This window comes from Esox lucius, chromosome 1, assembly GCF_011004845.1.
Source record: "Esox lucius isolate fEsoLuc1 chromosome 1, fEsoLuc1.pri, whole genome shotgun sequence".
NCBI lineage: Eukaryota > Metazoa > Chordata > Actinopteri > Esociformes > Esocidae > Esox > Esox lucius.
Window position 1 is genome coordinate 23,545,214 of NC_047569.1, and position 13,963 is coordinate 23,559,176.

Consider the following 13,963-nt stretch of genomic DNA (forward strand, 5'->3'; position numbering starts at 1 on the left):
TTCACTGTGTTCCATGGTATGTCTAATGCTTTGTAAAGGTTTTCTTTTTTTTCTCGAAGATTTCAGTTTTTCAATTGAATTGTTCACATTATCGCAAGGACCTGGCATTTTAACAGGGGTGTGTAGACTTTATATCCCCTGTATATGGCTGTAAAAAATTACAACCAGTGTTTTCTTGGCAACTACTTTCTTCTAGTTGCAATGAAGAAGGCATAACTCTTACCCAATTGACACCGTTTTGTCTATTTATTGCGCTGCCTTTGATCAGATTGCTCTTGATCTGCGCTATCGTGCGGAGGAGAAGGATGGCGATCCTGTTGTGCCCTGGTCAAAAGTTGAGCAGAAAATCGGAAAAAGGCGCCATTTGCAGCCGCACTAACGGAACAAAGGTCTTCTTCCCTTACAGACGTTAACCCATCTGTCTGTGTCAACTTTAATAGCCTCCACAGTCCACACCTGTAGTGATGAGCTACTGAACCTTAACCTCATGAGTGGTCCACTCTGCACCTTTTCCATCACAGCCTACAGAATGGATCCGTTGCCTTTGTAATGGTCAAATTGATCCCACCTGTACAGAATAGGGGATTGGGTTTGGTTGCTGACCACCCACTGTCCTAGCAGGCCCTCTGGTATCTATTGACATAAACCTGTCCCCAGCTCATTACGAAGTCACCAGTGTGGTGTTGAGTGATTGCTGCGAGACCGGTTACATTCTTATGCTGGCGTTGGTTTGTTGGAAGGTGGTGGCTGCAGGTCAGACTTTCTTGGGACCTTCTCGAAGCTTTTAACCATGTGCAGATCACTTTCAACAGCACTGTAGGTAGATACTCTACAGTGCATCTCCTTTGGGAAGATTTTTTTTGTAAATGACCCAAGATTCTACAGTACCTGTTTTTCAAAGATTATACAGTTTCAGGAAACTGGATCTAACAGTCTAAGACCCGTAACCAGATGCAAAAACTTCATTGCATTAATTTACTCTCCACTATGGAATGAAAGGTGTTATGTGCTCATATCCTACTTTTACCAAATGTAAAATAAGTTTACATTTGAATAAGTTTATACCAATTCAGTAAATGTATCGCACCAAGGTGCAGGATGCTTACAATAGGACATCTGTTACCCAACGTTGCAATTGTTTTGCCTCAGTTGTTTTCCTTGTGAGTGTTGATATCTACTCCTCTGCTAGAGGTGGCTTGAGGAGTATCATTGCCTGTTATTCAACACAGCCAGTGACACTTACTCCCCTCCACCCCAGATTAAGAGGGAAGAAACCAGATCCCTAATCTTCTCTGGCATGTCAGCCTAAAATCTCCCCTTTCTTAGTTCTAGTGTGTGTTCCAAATGGCTCCTTATTCCCCTTTGGTCAAAGGTAATGCATTACTTTGCTAAGAAGGTGCCATTTGGGGCACAGACGTACTCCGCTTTCATCTCTCGACTGGTCACTGCAGTGCTCCGGCTGTCCTGAACACACCCACTCCATTACCGTCATGTTGCCTGACTGGGATAACCCCTGCCTAATCCATCACCGTTACTATCTGCATGTTTGTGCAGGCTGCAGGAGTAAATAACTCTGTGTTGGTGGGCTTCAGATTCTCTGCCTGGCTCTCTCATCTCTGCAGCTGTCTGCTAGTTCTTTTCTTGTTTTTTCACACTTAATGAATCTGTCAGCAAATGTGTTTTGCTTTTGTTATCTTGTAAAACAGCAGCCAACATTCTTTCGAGACCCACCCAATGTTTATGTCTTGCCATGCTGCGGTATCTAATATACCATTGCAACTGTGCTAGTAGAAATGACTGTTTCTATAGCTTTGTCATGCTGCAGTATATCTTGAAATGTACAAGTACCCTTTTAATGTAAGCATATCAAAGGCTAGGTGTCTAGGTTTTATTTTGGACTGGATTTGGCTCTAAATCATTTAGAAACAAGTAGACACACACGCACATAGAAAAGCAAACGCACTGGAAGATAATGAATAAAACCAGAGCTGCAGAGAGAACATCAAAGGCCACAGCTGACATTGCTGAGCAGACATATTGTTTGAGCTCATGGATTTGGAAATAACTAAATGCTGCAGAGGGTGGGAGAGTGCAGAGCAGTTACAACAGAAACCTGGTCACATGGCCACCGTTCAGGACAGCTCTCCTTGGTGTGAGGTAACAAAGGACGGAGAAAACCTTGAGTGGAGGTACAACGGCAGAGCGGAGTGAGAAACCACACTGCGCTGTTCATCTGACAGTGGTCTTCATCTGATCCCACAGCCCGGTTTGGAAAGAGGAGCCCTCTCTCAATTCCAGATTAACACACGGGTCAGTGCTGCACCTCTAACCGTGGGAGAGAGACGGGGCAACAGACGAGGGGGAGAGGGGCTTCGCGAGGCTCCCTTACATCAGCAGGAGTGTTGCCATCTCCACAGCCAAGCAGCTCAGGTCACTCCATAAAGCTTGACAGGCCGTGGACAGGTTTACTTCTGAAGTCTTTGTTTTAAACCGTTTTCCTCATTAAAACCTCCCTTCTTTTTTACATCCTGGAAACCTGTAGTTTAAATCAATTATACCACGGTCACTTTCTGAAATCGAGCATGTGGCTGGAAAGTAAATAAAGAAATGTACATGCATGTACTGTACATGTTGTGTTCACTGGGTTGCTGGACACTTACCTGGGAAGTTAACAGGGCAATGTATGAGAAGAAAGAAGCAGTCTGCCTGTTTGAATGAATAAATGGATAGCGTTTGTTTCTGAATAAAAGGGTCCGTTTGAAAATTTACTGATAAAGGACAGCGCGGCTAGAAACCTCTTTGCATTGAGCGTCTCCCCTGAGACTGGACGTATAGAACGAGCTACATTGTCCCTGTAGATCAGTTTAGGGGTTTAGATGGTAGCCACAGATTGTATACTAAACCGATCTGTTCCCAGCCTGCTCTCTCTTTTGGATGAAAAGATGGCTGTAGTCGATATGCTTGCCTCTGTGAGATGGGTTGGACCCAGCCCTGCGGAACCGGAACCATGATGGCGATACCCCAGGCTCTGAGGCGTCCCCTTTACATACCACGCTGATTGGTAAAACCTGTGGTCATACGTCGATTACTGAACAGGCCACGTTTGACTCCCACTAACATCAGATATGCTGACAGCATAACTCTGCAGGCTGGATATTCAGCAGCAGCAGTTGTTCTGCCATCAAGCAGACAGAGACGGTTCAGAAGCAAGAAATGATTCTACCCCCAGGCCACCAGACTGTTAAACTGACTGTTAAATCTTCCCACCATGCACCCTGATCTGCACCGTTGAGCCTTTTGCACACTAACGCAAAATACGCATTCCATCACGCGCACACTTAATCAACTCTCACACTCTTAACACACACCCACAATTACCGAAACATATACAATCATTCAGGCCATGCTGCTCTCCCATAATCATTAAGAATGGAGAAAAACTGATCACATGACTATTTTTACTTCTTGGACTGATTCATACATGCAGATTTACATTTGTATATTTGATTTGTAATACATATATTCAGTAATTTGAGCTATAGTAGCTTGTCTGTTGGATCGGTCCACAGGGGTCAGCCTTCACTCCCCACGTGGTTTTCGGATCACAAAGAAGAACATTCTTGAGATGTAAAGCAAAGGAAAAGATTCTGGAGGAATTCTTTACACCATCTGTCAAGCATGGTGGAGGCAATGTGATGGTCTGGGGGTTGCTGGGGTGGTGGAGATCTCAGTGTCTGAATGTTTGAATTAATGAATAAATGGAAAGGAACTTTTTCTGGGATGCATAAAGGGGTGCACAGCACTGCTAAAAACCTATTTGCATTGAGTGCCCATCAAGCCAATCCAACATGTGGGAGGTGCTTCAGGAAACATGGGGTGATATCTCTTAAGGTAACCTCAACAAATTGGCTACTACAATACAAAAGATCTGCAAGGCTATAATTGCTGCAAATGGAGGATTCTTTGAAGGACACAATTCTTATTTCAATTTAAAATAATTATTTTATCTGCTATATTTCCTATTAATTTTGCTATATTTCCTATTCAAACTCATTTAATGTATGTTTTCAAATTAAACTAATTTCATGTATGTTTAATGTCTGGGTAACCCCAAACATTTGAACAGTGGTGTAGCTTGGAAACTTGATACGTTCCCACTAAGTAACTCACTAGAAAATACGAGGTGGAGAGTTGTAGTAGCTTACAGTATCTTTCAATGTACATAGGATTATCTAGTAAAGGCATAGGATGTGTTTTCTTGGAAAACTCAGATAACAGCATAGGGGGTGTCCAGATTATGTGCAGTGTGATTACTGCTTTCTAAGGAAGCCACAGGTATGCATAGCAGGGGTTAATGGTAGCCATGGGCAAAATCTAGTACCTGGCATTTCTCCAACCCTGGCCTACATAGTCAGCCTGAGTGCCAGTCAGTTTGTGCTACCATGCACACTAACTTTCGTGCCAGTGGAGTTGGCAAGAGCACTAACAGATTTGGAACCAGGCTTTGCAATAGCTACAACTTTGTTGTTATTAAACTACAGTGGAATGCATAAGTGTTAACATTCCTTTTCTCACATTATGCTTTTTGTTATTGATATTTACAAAGTTTTGATATTCAGATTTTCTGTGAGCATGAATACGGAGAAATTGTTACAATTGTTAAAAAAGGATAATTACAACATAGTTATTGGATTCAAACCAACTGTTTAGATAAACCTAAATAAGTTCTGGAGTTAAATTGTCTTAACACCACATGAGTAATAAGTTACTTGGACTCACTCTTTGTGAAAGAACTGGGATTTAAATTTACGAATCACTTCCTCTGTTCCTTATGCGCACAAGACCCGCAAGATCCCTCAGTCAGATTTAGAATTTCAATCACAGATTTATTTCAGAGAGCTTTCAAAATGTATCATAAAGAAGAGTAGTGGTACACTGATAACAATAGATTAGACATTTAGTATATTTTAGCATGATAAAGTTAATACTCATGTGTTTAAAATATAGTTGTCTTCTGAACTGAGCAGCAGGACAGCATGGAAACAGCAGGAAGCCCATTGGTGATTTTATCACTTTGTATTCATTTAGTAATAATGACATAAACAACAGAGTGAACAAAATAACATAAATATACATAATAGAAATTAACAAAAACACACTACATCAAGGCAGTTAATTAATACTAAGAAGAAAATAAATATTGAAAGAATAACCTTTTTGGCCTGAATGCAATGCTTTGGGACAAATCCAAAAAACACATTACTGAGTAACTTCTTCCTTATTTTTAAGCATGGTGGTGGATGCATCATGCTGTAGGTATGTTTGACATTGGCAAAAACTAGGGAGTTTTCCATATAGAAAGAAATGGGATCCACATAAACACAGGCAAAATCCTAGAAGAGAAATTGTTTCATTATGCTTTTCACTAGACACTGGGATTGGAATACACCTTTTAGCAAGACAATAAACAAAAACACAAAGTTAACTACTTGTCTCCTCCTCATCTTAACCTCACTCGACCAGACCTGAATAGTATTAACTAGTCCAGGGTGGTTTAGGCTGGGGAAGATAGTACAGCTTGTGACTAAAACGAATATGAGGAGTTTACAAGTCAATGCAAATTGACTGGCGAGGAATTTTAAGTGGAGTATAGCTCAGCAACAATTTGAAGAAAAAAATATGTGAATATATGAACCATTATCTTGAAACACTAAGTGCATTTTTGTGATCTAGTGATTATTTTGCTTGTTTTATGCTGATATTAGTCAAAATCTTACATGGTCTCTTTAACAATTGTTGTCTAGCCATTATACTGAACACTTTGACAGAGCCTGAATAATTACAGTTTTAATGGATTTTAATACTGCTCAATATAGTAGGTGTTTAAAGCTTTTTACCTAAGTAGAGAATTACCTAAGTTGACTGACATGTACCAAAGGAGTTTCTAACATTTACTGGCTTGAGGTGAATGTGAAGTACATTTGTGTTTTATTTTTCATTGAAATGTAAAATGTTGTGATATAGTGTGTACGGAAAGTATTCAGACCCCTCATATGTTTTGCACTGAGAAGAGGCATCCGTCGGGCCACTCTGCCATAAAGCCCCAACTGGTGGAGGGCTGCAGTGATAGTTGACTTTGTGGAACTTTCTCCCCTCTCCCTACTGCATCTCTGGAGCTCAGCCACAGTGATCTTTGAGTTCTTCTTCACCTCTCTCACCAAGGCTCTTCTCCCACGATTGCTCAGTTTGGCTGGACGGTCAGGTCTAGGAAAAGTTCTGGTCATCCAAAACTTCTTCCATTTAAGGATTATGGAGGCCACTGTGGTCTTAGGACCCTTGAGTGCTGCAGAAATTCTTTTGTAACATCTGTGCCTTGCCACAATTCTGTCTCTGCACTCCTTTGGGCAGTTCTTTCGACCTCATGATTCTCATTTGCTCTGACATGCACTGTGAGCTGTAAGGTCTTATATAGACAGGTGTGTGCCTTTCCTAATCAAGTCCAATCAGTTTAATTAAACACAGCAGGACTCCAATGAAGGAGTAGAACCATCTCAAGGAGGATCAGAAGAAATGGACAGCATGTGAGTTAAATATGAGTGTCACAGCAAAGGGTCTGAATACTTATGACCATGTGATATTTCAGTTTTTCTTATTTAATAAATTAGCAAAAATGTCTACATTTCTGTATTTTTCTGTCAAGGTGGGGTGCTGAGTGTACATAATGAGAAATAACATGAACTTTTTTGATTTTAGCAAACGGCTGCAATGAAACAAAGAGTGAAAAATTTAAAGGGGTCTGAATACTTTCCGTACCCACTGTATACAGTTTTCTAAAAAAGTTGAACCGAGGAACAGAAGCGTTAAATGTGCAGTGGTCTCTTAATTTTCACCCTTCTGTTCCTCACTCAAAACCTTCCGTTTCGACTATTTTGGAAAGGAAAGAAAAATGTGCAGTGGTCTCTTAAGCTATATTTAATTTAACAGAAATGTCCACCAAATAATCACAATTAAATACATTTCTATCAAATATTTTAAAACAGATAACTGCAAGAACATTCAAGGGGGGTACAATGCTACAGTGAAGGCTAGTAGGGGCAAAGAGTTGCTTCATAGGGAGGTTTAAGCCCCTTATGGATCAGCCTCTAATTGGGCTCATGGCATGAAGTAACTGTTTATGGGTGGGCAGCCATTGCACTGGAACATGACAGCAAGACCCCCACATCCCCTTTTCATTGTTCCCCGGGGCTGAAGCACATAATCCTCATTGGATTTAAATTCAGCAGGCCCAAACAATGCAATGGCTCCTGGGAAATAGCCAGTGAGTAGCCTACAAAACAACAACAACATAGAACAAGGCCGCACATGTCAAACTGGCTGGACTCTGGTAGTAGTACTGGCCTGTTCTACCCCTGAACTTAGTTCTACCATCTAATATTACTGTACCATCGTGATCAAGTAATATGTTTGACCCGTGTGGAACAACGTAACATACTAAGATAGACAGTCAGAAATAGTCTGCAAAATAGCAAAACCTTACACATTATGTAGTGCACAACTTCTTTCCAGGGCTCATCTCAGAGCAAGAGAAGTGGACTACACAGAATGAGGGTGTCATTTGGGACACACATTTTCAGGGATTTTCCACGGCTGTTTGAGAGCCTCTCTGGAGGTAAAGTGTTTTCCCCTTAGATCTGTTGCTGTTAGCCTTAGCGTCTGAGCCGTGTTTATTTCACCTGTCCTGTGGCTGTCCATCACTCAAGGACAAGCCTCCTCTTGACACAGACAGCTGAGGTGCCACAGAAGTAGAAGCCACACACTCCGTGTCTATTCCCTCCTCTCAAATATAGCGATCTACTGTTACGCTGTCTTCTCGCTAGCCTGCTGACAGTATTGTCTCCTCCTTACTTGTCTTTGTCAGCAGCTGTGCCTTTGTGCATGTGACGCCACACATCATGTGACTCCTGCTATGGTGATGCGGCTCGTGGCCAAGAGAACTTGAGGTTTTGTTTGAGCACCACTCAGGATTGTTGTCTCAGATATCAGTTGAAAGCCTTTTTACACTAACAGCTCTGTATGCCTGATTTCACTACTCAATGACTGCTTAGGACTTGCTTTGTGGAAGCCTTAGTGTCTAGGATAGTGCCGTTGATACATTAAAGGGGCCATATGTAATGTTTTTAATGTACCACAAGTATAGACACAAGCATAAATGACCGGAAAGACATGCAGTTAATGTTTTAAGTTAATGTTTCAAATACATTTTTGTAAACTTTCTTGCCGGTCTGTCTATCAGGGTCTCCTCACACTCGACTTAGACACTCGCAGTACCATCCTGGACTAGCTGATACCTTTCCGGTCTCGTTTAGTAAGGGAAGATGAGCAGGAGACAAATTGTGTGTTTTTTTATTCATTCTTTGAACCATTAGAGGAAAGATTCTACACAGTTCCACTTCCAGTTCCACAAAGTTAAAATAGTTTTAAGATAAAAGATAGGCACTTTTGACTCAATTAAACACATACGGCACCATACAAACACAACAAAAAGGCAAAAGTTATTCCATTGTTCCACAACAAAACACAGGCGTGTGTGTTACGGTAAAGGCGAAGATGAGGTAAAAACACCACTGATGTCAAAGCTAATGAATTGCATTAATATAGAAAGGGAGGGGAAGTGAGAGGCCCCATTTCAAGGCCTTTAAAGGCAAGCAGCATGAAGTCCTAATTACAAGGACTTAACACAGCGTGCTCTACTCACGCTGTGCTGGTCAGGAGTTAAGACCCACTGCCCCTGCTGCTAGGAGGCAGGAGAGGACACCCTTCTTCTGCAGGCAGTGGATGTATCCCGAATGTAACCCTGATCCCTATATACTGCAATGCTTTTGACTAGTCTCCTGGGCCATGGACAAATATAGTGCACTTTAACGTGAAAGAGGACAATTTGGGACTCTGTCAGATGGAGTCTCTCCGGTTGTAATGGATTATTTCCACTTTCTTCTGCCAACGGAGGGGAAAATAGAAGCAGATATATTCTATTGTCTGGAACATTAGGTATAATCAGGTTAGGCAAAGTTTTGACCTTGGCTGGTCTGGGCCAGTTTGAGGGGAGGACTGAAGATGAATGTTCCATGGTCAAGCCAGGTACTTTCATAACATTTACCCCTGTCAGGCTGAACCTTCATGCTCACTGAGTTTACCTGCAATAATGATGCCAATTAACTCCCTGCTGGTCAATCACATGGCATCGCCTGCTGTTCACACTGAGAAAAGAAAATCAACTAGAGGACCTGGACAAGATTTCCTATTCCCACTACATTTGACCCATAGGGTTCTTTTGATACGTAGGCATTAGGCAGCCATTTGAGACGCATCCTTACAGTATATAATACAGTTCCTTACACAGGGCATCGTGAGCATGTGATGTTTACCATGTGCTTCACGTTGAACAGTGATAACATTAGCCCTCCCTCCCTGCGCTGGCAAGGCTACAACCCTTATTTAGATCAGCCAGTGGTTTCATCACACAGCTTCAAAAGGAGTGTTAATCACACTGCCCAAGAAGATGAAAAGGGACAAGATGTGTACGGCGTTATAATGCACTTAGAGAGATCACTTAGGTGATTGTTTCTATTCGTTTTTGTACATAGTTTTTTAAAAATGTTTCAATCTCTGGGTGACTCCCGTGGTGACATCAGGACAAATGATACATGGCGGCTCTGCATTAGGAGCTGTGACTGTGTTATTTAATTTACCCCTGACTGTGCTACCTGTAAAAGAAGGGTCATGAATTTCTCACTCCAGCAATGAGGATCAGTGGGCTGGTACTGTAGCTAGCTGGTAACCATGACAACACACATTTTTCAGCCCGGCTTGTATAATCCCAGAATGCAATAAAACCGTCTGGCCTCCGTGTCTGGCTCCAGTCAAGGAGTTATACGTAAAGATATGTGCCCGTAAGATTATTAGGTGGAATATGTGGCATGAAATAGCAGTTTAAGTGCCTCTTTTTTTCTATTTTTGCTTGAGATGTTGGACAGGATTTAGTAATTATAGTGGAAAGTCCAACGCCTGTGTCCCAAACGGCATCATATTCTCTACAGTGCACAGCTGTTGACTAGAACGACAAAAGTTATACACCATACAGACCTGGGATCCATTTGGGATGCAGCCTGTGTTTTAATATGTTTCTGTGAGTCTATAATACCAGAGCACCCAGTAATATTGCTAGGGACTCCCAGTCAAGCTTTCTGTATTTATATTGGCCAGCAGAGAACAGACTCTGACGTTACATGCAGACGTGTCTGTTGCTTAGTCTGAGTGCATATTTATCTGTTGAACATTTGTTGAGTCAGTTGAATGTGTTAGAGAGAGAGAGAGAGAGAGAAAGAGGTGTGGATGTGTAGAAACTGTTAGGTCGCTACGGCAGGCTAGTCTGTTTGTTTAGAGCTGAGGGATGGGTGGAGGTGCTCCTCCTCCTCACTGTCATTCTCCTGAGGTCATTTCATCTCCACATGACTAAAAAAGGATGTAAAAGGACAAAGGGGCTTGTAGTCAGAACAAATCTTTTGACTACATTGTATTCAGCTTTTTACTACATTTGAATGTACCAATACTTCTGTGTAAAGTGAATTATCCATTTAGAAGAGCCTTGTGCAGTGATTATTGGTTCCATAGTGATGTGGGGATAATTCATATCCTATAGTAATCAGCACTTGCACAACAAGACATATCTTGCTGTTTTTGCTTGTGGGTTCCTCAAATACAAATCCCATCTCTCTTTTTATTGGTGACCATAGACTTCTTGAGTTAGTTGCTGACGTATCTCTTATCCAATCGTTTGATGAAGCAACATTTCCTTTTCCACATTTAACCCCAAAAGCCTTAATATACAGCTCTGAAAGAAATTAAGAGACCACTGCAAAATTATCAGTTTCTCTGGTTTTCTTGTTCATAGGTATGTTTGAGTAAAATGAAAAGAATTTTTTTTATTCTATTAACTACTGACAACATTACTCCCAAATTCCAATTAAATATATTGTCATTTAGAGTATTTATTTGTAAAGAAATAAGAGGTCAAAATAACCAAAAAAAGGTTTGCCGACCTGAAATAATGCAAAGAAAACGAATACGGATTCATTTTTCAACAACAAAATACAAATGTTTTAACTTAGGAAGAGTTCAGAAATAAATATTTGGTGGAATAACCCTGATTTTTAATCACAGCTTTCATGCGTTTTGGCATGCTCTCCACCAGTCTGTCACATTGCTGTTGGGTGACTTTATGCCACTCCTGGCACAAAAGTTTAAATAGCGTAACTTTGTTTGATGGCTTGTGACCATCCATCTTCCTCTTGATCAAATTCCAAAGGGTTTCAATGGGGTTCAGGTCTGGGGATTGGGCTGGCCATGACAGGGTCTTGATCTGGTGGTCTTCCATCCACACCTTAATTGACCTGGCTGTGTGGCATGGAGCATTGTCCTGCTGGAAAAAACAATTCTCAGAGTCGGGGAACATTGTCAGAGCAGAAGGAAGCAGGTGTACTTTGTACTCGGCTTGATTCATGCGTCTTTCACAAAGACAAATCGGCTCGATTCCAGCCTTCCTGAAGCATCCCCAGATCACAAATCATCCACCAAGATTTCACAGTGGGTGCGAGACACTGTGGCTTGTAGGCCTGTCCAGGTCTCTGTCTAACCATTAGATGACCAGGTGTTGGGCAAAGCTGAAAATTTGACTTGTCAGAGAAGATGACCTTAGTCCATTCCTCTACAGTCCAATCCTCATGGTCTTTTGCAAACTTCAGCCTGGCTGTTCTTTGCTTCTCATTGATGAAGGGCTTATTTCTAGCTTTGCACAACTTCAGCCCTGCCCCAAGGAGCCTGTTTCGAACCATCCTCACCATGCACACCATTTGCCATTCTTTTTTTAGGTCACTTGATGTCATCCTATAGTTGTTCAAGGACATTCGAATGAGTTGACGGTCATCTCGATCATTGGAGAATAATTTTCGCCCTCTGTCAGTCTGTGGCTTTGTTGTCCCCAATGTCTGTTGCTTGACCTTGTTCTTGTGAACCGCTGTCTTTGAAATGTTCAGGATGGAAGCAACCTCACGCTCATTGCATCCTTCTGCCAGTAATGCGAGAATTTAACCCTTCTTTTCCTCACTCAAAGCTTTTCTTTTAAACTATTTTGTCATGCTGAATAGTTATTTTTGTATTCAAATTACCTTTGAGGTACTACTTGCACTGTTTTTGCCTTCTAGCTGGTCCTATTGCAAGAGGATAGTGATGACCACAGCAGTGGTTTTTATACTTTTTCTCATTAAATTAGATTTGGTCCAGGTAATCACCTAATCAGTACCTCATTAAACAAAATTAGGTGTGCCTGTGTTGGAATGTAACAAACACTGGAATGGAATGGCTGCAATACATGTAGAGATGCTTATTTTTGTAAAATTAGGAGTGTTCTCTAAAATGTTTCCAGAGCTGTATTTCAACTTCTAAAAGCCCAGAAAGGGCTAATACATTTTTGCTGATTTGATTGTAATAGACAAATGATTGATAATGTGTTTAAGGGTTCTAGACTAACCATCCTCTTAGACAATTATTGTAAAAATCTTCAAATTGGTTTCCTAATGCCAACACAATCACAGAAAATGTGATTGAAATCCACTTTTTGGATCTGAAAGAAAATAATCAAAACTTAACATTAATGTTGTACAACAGTTTACGTCAATAGGTCACCCAACTATCATGATACATAGTTTGGACACTGACACAATTTCCATAATTTTGGCTCTGTACCTCACCACAATGAATTTGAAATGAAACAACTGAGACGCAGTTGAAGTGCAGACCTTCAGCTTTAATTCAAGGGGTTGATCAAAAGTATTGTATGAAACATTTAGGAATTGCAACAATTTCCATTCACAGACATTTCAGGGTCTCAAATGTAATTGGACAAATTAACACAATCATAAATAAAATGTTTTTAATATTTAATTTTTAATACTTTGTCAAGAATCCTTTACAGGCAATGACTGTCTGTCTGGAATGCATGGACATCACCAAACGCTGGGTTTCCTCCTTTGTGATGCTTAGCCAGCCATTTACTGCAGCTGACTTCAGCGGTTTGTTCGTGGGGTGTTATGCCTTAAGATTTTTCTTCAGCAAGTGAAATGCATGCTCCATCAGGTTGAGATCAGGTGATTGACTCAGTCATCGCAAAATATTCCACTTCTGTGCCTTAAAAAACTCCATGGTTACGTTCACAGTATGTTTTGGGTCCATACATATTGTCCATCTGTAAAGAGATTGTCCATCTGTAAAGTGAAGCGCCATGTAATCAACTTGGCTGAATTTGGCTGAATTTGAGCAGACAATATATCTCTAGTTACAAATGCTGTGGCTCTAGCAGTCTAGGGTGGATGGTACAGAGACCTATAACATAAAACTAATGCAAATTAGTGTAGTGTAAATGAACAGTGAGAACAAACGACACAGACAAACTTTTTATGTTTGATGGTAGCTTTGGTTATTATAAACACACGATAAAGGGGTTAGGGAAAAGGAGCTGAGTTGGACCCAAGAAATGAAAATAGTCCAAAGACCCCTAAACTGAACTTGCCTGCCTCAAGAACCACTTAGCTGACTACTAACCAATACAAAAATACAGTGGGTGGTCCGCTCAGTTCTAACTATTGTTTTTAGACACTGGGACGAACAAAAACACAGTTTACACAAGAACTAAACAGCAAACAATTGACTAGACAACAACACCAGAGCAATACATACTCACATGAAATAGGGCAATGTGATGTATGTGCTAAACTAAGTGATGTATGAATGAACAAAGTGTCTGTCTGTCAAAAAGGCTGTGTATCTCAAGAGTGTCTATGTCCATGTGGGGGACTGCAAAAAAATCTGGTGGGAAACACCAACGAGCACAATCAGGAACATAAAGGAC